This window comes from Triticum dicoccoides, chromosome 7B (genome assembly GCF_002162155.2).
Source record: "Triticum dicoccoides isolate Atlit2015 ecotype Zavitan chromosome 7B, WEW_v2.0, whole genome shotgun sequence".
In the NCBI taxonomy this organism is placed as follows: domain Eukaryota; kingdom Viridiplantae; phylum Streptophyta; class Magnoliopsida; order Poales; family Poaceae; genus Triticum; species Triticum dicoccoides.
This window is the reverse complement of record NC_041393.1, coordinates 617855294-617863474: the sequence shown is the minus strand read 5'-3', so window position 1 is coordinate 617863474 and position 8181 is coordinate 617855294.

The window sequence follows — 8181 nt, the reverse complement described above, 5'->3', positions numbered from 1 at the left end:
GGGGGTGGGAGATGGAATGGCTTAGCAGTAGCGCGCTATAGATAAAGGCGCTACTGCTAAACTACCTAGCAGTAGCGCCTTCCACAAAGAAAGCGTACTGCTATGTGTCACCATGTAAAAAATAGACTTCAAAAATACATTGATCATCAACGATCTTTTTGTGTACAATCTGATTTGTCAATATGAGTCCTCACCGGTTTAGGAACCGGTGAGGACTCATATTGCGGCCACAAATTCTACACATAGAGTTCAATGAAGACCAAGTGCTTGTCAAAGTATGAGAAGTAACATATTTAAACTGGTAGAAACTCTCTTCATGGAGCGAGGTGGGACTAAATTTTTGTAGTAAACTTAGCAGTAGCGCTTATTGGTGAAATGCGCTTCTACTATGCTACGTAGCAGTACCGCTCTTCTTGATAACGCGCTGCTGCTAGAACTAGCCTCGCGGCAGCCTCGTGGGAATTATATCAGTAGCGCGTCTTAGAGCGGGCGCGCTACTACTATATCTGTTTCAGCAGCGAGTTAATCTTGCGCGCGCTACTGCTACGTAGCAGCAACGCCTTATTTTAGAGCGCGCTGCTGGTAAGATTCTGTGTATAGGCTTTTCCCTAGTAGTGTGACCACACTCGTTTCATGTTTAGACGCAGAGTATTATATAGGGCTTTTAACAACATATGTTTCAATGAATTTTTGTTGATACAAGATTGTATATTGTGAAGATTATGGCTGGGAACTTCGAGAAACTACAATATAAACTTCAACTGATACCACATGATACGATCAAAATGTCTTCCATGGAGATGCTTCACTGAAGGAGAGGATACTCTAATAGTATATGAATGCCCATGTGCTCCTTGTGTCAGTATTGAACTCCATGAAAGCACAATTGCATGGTTGTTGCAACACATAATATCAAACATTAATACTCCTACAACAGTTTTCCTATTTAAGTGTGAGAGGTGAGATGTAATATAAACATAATTCTCAAAGGAGTTGTCCTGTGTACATGTGGTCGAACTGGAGTAGAGTTGCTAGGTTCACATTATATACACGAGATACAAAGTATACATCTTCAAGGGCTTTTGCAATGGCGATGAAACCCACTCAATCATAGGAGTTGTAAGCATCAAGATTTGCATGCCAAGAACTATTCTACACAAAGTAGCAACAACTAGTAGGCTTCACGTGTCAGCATGGTAAACAACACAACTGGCATTACGTGTGGTGGTGTTGCTTTAATTAGTTTTTGTTGCATTATGAAAACAAGCTAATTAGTTCTCTGTTATCTTAATGTGTAGTTTATTTGATTAGGTTAATTCTTTATTAAATGCACAACTTAATCAATTCTAATACACATCAGTGAACTTTAAAAGATTGGGTTTTAAGCAAATTAGGTGGTGAAGATGATATTTATTTATTTATGTATTCAAGTGAATACATATAAGATCTCCTTCCATGTAAATTTGTTTTGACTACGAGGAAAATTTTCTCTGGTGCTGCATATTTTCAATGGAAAAGTCATTCATCGCGACAAGGGATAAGTGCATGTTGGAGCTTGGGAGCTTGACCTCCTCACAAAGTGCACATAACTGCAGAAGGCATCGATGATCAAGTTGGGATAATTGTATGAGATTCATAGTAAGAAATATAACTGGTTGCGATTTTATGATCCTAAATGGAATATTTTTACATATTAGATCAACTGTGTGGATCATCTTTTACTGATGGTCAAACTCTCGAAGCCAACTATTTATGCTGATGCATGCTAGGAGGATGATCTGTCAAATATGTTTTGATCATAGATTTCACTCTCACCGTGTATATCCGTTGCTTCACTACTACTCCCTCCGTTCCTAAATATAAGTATTTGGAGAGATTTCATTATGAACCACATACGAATGTATGTAGATGCATTTTAGAGTGTAGATTCATTCATTTTGCTTCGTATGTAGTCTATATTAAAATCTCTACAAAGACTTATATTTAGGAAAGGAGGGAGTACAATCCATGAATTAATGTGTTGGCCTCCCAGAAAAAAAATATTTGAATCGATTTCAGCTCATAGTCACTAACTTGTATAAATTTACTCATACCATGTCAGTGCTTGTCATTTGTGTTCTGTCTGGTCCGAGTCTGTACACACTGGAGCAGACTAGCCGTCATGGCGGGTGGCACTTACATGGATGGATCACATGCACAAAGCATATGCAGGCCTGGCCATGGCCGCTCTTTTGATTTCCGACAGTCGATGGGGTTGTGAGGCCCAGATGTGGTGATCACATGCACGTACAAAATTGACATGTTGCAAGGCGGGGGTCCACACGAGACCCGGTGATGGAACCGTGCATCCCTGACTACCTATTACTACTCGTTACATCTACAATAGACAGAATGAGGCCACGCTTTTATGAGATGATGATTTATGTGATTGTATATTACGAAGGCTATGGATGCTCAGGCATGGTTTTGCTTGCTAGTGACGATGTGACATAAGACGATGAGTGCAAAAGCTTGCTCAAAAGTGAACATTCAAAGAAACTTTAGAGTGTTGAATATATACGACCCAAACATCTAATAGGGAGCTATACACATGATGCATATTTCAAACATTATGGCTACTTGGGGATGTTTTTTTTTTCATGTTAGCAAATGATGCGACTCAGGACGAAAAATTGCAAAGGCTTTCAGAAAATGTAGACATCTAAGGAAGCTACACTATGAACTTGATTGCAATGATCAAACACTTAGCAGGGGACTGCTTTATTAAGGGAGTTGATGCTCACATGAGCACATGAACGCCCAGGTGCTCCTTATGGAGTTATTGAACTCCATAAAAGCATCCATCGTATGGTTGTTGACACGAGATCAAACCTCAACGTAGTAGTGTCCCTATTTAAGCATGAGAAGAGAGGTAAGATAGGATCATACTTCACAAAAAATCCATCCCACGTACCCAAGGTCAAGCAAGGATTACACCTCGGTCATTGCTAGGTTCATATAAACATAAACCATGCACACAATGCACACCAACTTTCACTTAGTTGGAATTGATTTTTCAATGCAGATGAAACCCACAAATATTCTAGCATCTTGGAAGCTTGGGGACTTGTGACCCGATTGATCTAATTTCTACATGAAGTAACAACACAATGACGACTAGGATGAGAATGACACATTTTCAAGGTATGATTGGACTGGTACAAGGTGTCCAAGTGGCATAACATCAAGGTTCCAATCTCTATTTTTATTCACTAAGACGTTGATAAGTAGAAGATGGTCACTTTAGTATTGTATTTTGACCAGATCAACCGAAGAACACGGTGCAATGTTGCGCCAAATGTGAGAACTGGCAGATGATACCCAAAGCCGGAACTTTCTTTTCCGACCCGAACTTACTCCAACACTAAAATTAAGCTCCAAAATGCCGTGACCTATCAAAACAAAGAAGCCTAAGTTGCCGGATTTATGCTGATAGTTCATCGTTGTTTAAATGTCCTATCTAATTCTCTCCGCCGGAGGATGAAACAAGCATAATCATACTCGGACGACACACGTTTCCACGCCCACACACACAATCCCATCAGTTTTGTTGGAGATATTTAAGAGATTTTCAATAGCATGATGATATTTTTGCAAAAATAAATATAGCATGTTTTTTTCTTGCGAGGAAACATACCATGTTTGTTAAAAAAAAGGCGCCCTCTTTCCATGTGTGCACGCAGTTCAGAAAGCATGTCACATTTACAAGTTTACTTCAATATATTCATTGACTTTGACCAACATAAGCACAAATGTTTAATTGAAGGTGTCAATTTTCCGAGAGTTTCCTCCTTCTCATGCTTAGAGATGGCCTGTTGCGGCACCGCAGTTACGCTATTCTTTTTTAGCGATTTCTTTTTTTTTTTGAAAAGGAGGGGTGTATCCTCGGCCTTTTTATCTGGGCGATATATGCAACCATTTTATTAATTATTCACAAAGCCCTTACAAGGTAATACATCAGTAAGCCTGAAGCCAACATCTTGGCAACACCAGTCGCTACTCCTATCTTCGTGATGAAGGGATGCCGAATGTCTGAGTCTAATACCAAACAAACATTGCACTAACACCTAATATCTAATGACGGATGCCCCATCCAAGCCATAATACATGGACTGGGTGACACACTGGTCCGGCGCACTTACAGTGGGCACTACATGCGCATGCTGCAAGGGCCGTCACGTCCTTCATTCATCAATCCATCCTCAGACCAGATACTGATACATCGACCTTGGCAGGCCTCTCTGTCATCTACGCCACCACGACGCCAGACAACGTCGTCCTCTTGCACGAGTCCGTCGCCACCCGTCGAAGGCCGAGTCTGCACTGCGCCAGGCCGTCGAGATCCGCCACCATCGATGTGTAGGGTGAAGCACCGCTCCACCTATCGACGCCCAACCACCAAGCCGTCCATATGTCCGTCCAGCCGATGAATGTCTCCAAAGGTGATGCCCCCATGGGGTGACGATGAAGACGTCACCATCATCCGATTCAGGAGCCCCCCTCAACGCCTCCAACGAGGGTTACGATGCCCACGGGCGCCACCGTCAATGATAGCCTCCTCCAGATACAAGGTTTCCCTCGAAAACAATGGAGCGAGGGACGCCCTCACCATAGTCTCAAACGAGGAAAACGATACCCACGGCCGCCGCCGCCGACGGTGGCATCCTTACCACTTCAGCCAGGCCACCAACTCCTCCTCCACTTGATCCGCCGCCGGGAAGCCACCGCAAGGCAACATCCACGGACGAGATCCCTTTGAACCGACGATAAAGACAAGGCAAAGATAGAGAAGGTCACATCGCTGCGTGACCGACGCCATGGCCACACACACGATCGTCCCGAGGCGCCCGCTCAAGATCCACCGTCACAGACATGCCTCCAAGCCGCGATGGAGGGACGCCCCGCCGCCGCCATCATCCCCCCGCACGGGCTTTGCCCAGCCGGGATCCGGCGGCGGCGGGAGTGGAGGCAGAGGAGAGGGGAGGCAGAGGGGATCGGAAGGGATCTAGAGGGAAGGGGAGGCGGAGAGGAGGGGAGGCGGACGGGAGGCGCGGCTGTGTGCGTGTGTGGCGGCGCGATGGGAAGACGAAGGAGAGACCAGGGGGTCGATCGGGAGTGGACGTCCCTTCTCCTTACCCTTCCTTTTTAAGGGAATTTGCTGCCTTTGACGGGTGGTGTTGTCAAGATTTTGGATTTCGTTTTTAGTTTTTTACCGGGCCAGAACAAAATGGGCGAATTTCGGTATTTCGGAGAAAATTCAGACGAAAATCTCAAACTAAAATTTGAAATTTGGAAAAAATGACAGAGAATTCCTCAAAAAGGTTTGAACCAATCAAAACCATAACGTACAGCAGAGTTACATTCAACTGGAGGAAAACCAAAGCAGAATCAATGGATTCCAGAATCAACAATCCGAAAAGCAGTAGAAAAGGCTGGCCCTCCCAAGCACGTAGTATCTGGTTCTCTAGCGCTGCCATAGAAGAAGTGGATGCGAAGTAGGAGCACGAGGAGAAGGATGTGGACAGTCGGCCGGTGGAGAAGAATGGAAGGAGAAGACGCTGACAAGCCTCCATCCGCTTGCGTCGGCGCAGCCGCCGCCGCTCTGTTGAGAGATGTGGAGGACGCGAGGTTAGAATTAGGGTTGCGGGGCTTCAGTAGTGACTTTTATACCATCGGGGCACATCTGCAACCTACGATGTATCATGGGCTGGGCCGGAAATTCAATATAGGCCGAAATATTCAGCCGGCTTATATTTATATCGGGCCTGGACGAAATGAGCGGATTTCGGACGAAAATTGAAAATTCCAGACGAAATCCATATCTCTGGGTGTTGTACGTTGCCGTCTTTGTGTGTTGTGAGTTGTGACCTTGTCACTGGCTTTGAACACGCCATGGATGGCCAACCTGGTCTCTGTTTGGACGACTGCTTGCATGCACACACACACAGGCCACGGGGCTGGGGCTACGTCGTTGCTAAATCGGTAATTCTAATCAACCAGGTTGTTACTCCTTTGTTCAAAACTCAAGATTGTGCTTACTGTCAGTAGCCCACGTCCCAGGCCGAGGCCCGGGCTGCCTTGCGCCGCGCCTGCTTACTGTTGCGGGTATTTTCGAAGATCATCAGACACAACCCGTGCTTCATGTTTGTTGATTTTCTACATATAAATCTAAAAACGCATTTTTATGAAGAATCAAAACGGGAGAACTTTATCTGCTGTTAATTTGGAAGAAACCACACGAATTGGAATTACGTAGAAGGCCCTCATTGGCATACTCGGTTTTTCTCATCTTATAAATTATGGAAGTGGTAGGGTTTTCTACCTGTCTTCTAGCCCTTGAACAATTTTCCTTGTTTCCTTGTCTGAAAGCTCCATAAATTGATTTGCATGGTACACTGCTCATAAGAGCATAAACTCATGTATTCCCTCCGTTTCAAAATAAGTGTCTTAACCTTAGTATAATTTTGTACTAAAGTTAATACAAAGTTGAGACACTTATTTGAGACGGAGGGAGTACTGCATTATTTTGTCCTACTATAACTATCTTTAGTGTCAAAAACACTCTTATATTATGGGACGGAGGGAGTACATGGCAAGAAGTATACCAAGATGATCCATTGCCATGCAACACAGGTAGCATGCTCAGGGACAAGTTCTTAAGGTATGGTGGGGGCGTGGGGCTAAGGATCCATCTGCCTTGCCGAAGGATTTTTTAGGTGATTCCCTCATTTGGAACTCTGGTGGCGGTATAATCGCCGACATTAGCTCCTTGTATAAAGAAGTTGGTTTTTGAAATACCACTAAGTGTGTGTATTGGGTTCAGTATTTTCGACATTCAGTTGATCAAAGTAAAAGTCCAAGAACTCAATATTGAAGGCATGGAGTGCAAGTTTGAGCTTCAGGAGCTTGATCTCCTGACCAGGTGCCACAGGTTGGTCGAAGGCATTGAAGATTACGAGCATAATTGGCTTGCTGCCAAAAATTGGCATGCCAATGTTTGGCATTGTGCCAAATATTGGCAACTACTTGATTGGCTACGAGTTATTTTGCCTATCTCACATAAAGTTGCCAATAATTGGTAAGTTTTGGTATTGCCAATATTTGGCAATGCCAACATTTGGCAAGCCAAATATTAGTAGCAAATCAATTATGCTCTACATCAACTGAAAGGTTATACGAAGGTCTTGACAAGGAAATTGGTTGCAGTTTCAGGATCGTAAATGTATATTTTCACATATCAGATCAACTGAGTGGATCCTCTTTTACCAATGATCAAACTACAAACCGTGTATATCCGAAGGCATGCTGCAATGATGATTTGTCAAATGTGTTCTTCGAGATCATCATAGATTTCACTCCTATTGTGCATGTCTCTTGCTTCACCGCCGCCTTCATAAACCATGCCACTCGGTCTCTCTGAAAGATTTACTTGTATGAGTTTAGCTCACAGTAACTAAGTTGTATATCTTGTCCAAACCATGTCGGTGTAGGTTCGCACATTATATAACATCTTCATGTATCTATTATGGAGTTATAAATGTACCCGAGGTTCTTCAGGTGGGTTCTTTTTAATCCGTAAACTAGGAACATGCCATTGTGGCATGCCGACCTAGATTCGGCTCACACTTGAGCTGTTGAGCAAGTCTTGAAGCACATTTACAGTCCTGGTCACACATTGTCTTCTGTTTGTTGACACAGTCAATGTGATTGTGAGGTGGGTATGTAGAGCAATGAAACGGACTATGACTACTAGTTTCACGAGCCCTCCCGCCGACATGGGCCGAGATCCACCGCCTCCATGGCTCTAAGATCAAAGAAGATGAGGCAATTTACATGTCTCATAGACTTTCTTTCTTTTGGGGGAAGAAGGTTATTCATGGGTACATCTACAAGTAATATTTCAATGATCCACATGTCTTATAGTCTCATAGATCGTCGAGGGATCCAATCCAATCATCCGTCCAAAAACACCAACCACGTTCCTCCCCCGCCCCTAACTCTAACCGCACCGCTAGCCGCCCCTCCCCGCTCCTCCCCCGCTTTGCCGCTGTCGGAGGGGACACCGGCGAAGCCCGCGTGGTCCCCAGGGAAGGTGGCGGCGGGGCGTTCTCGTCGTTCTCGCGCAGATCTCGCGGCGGCCAG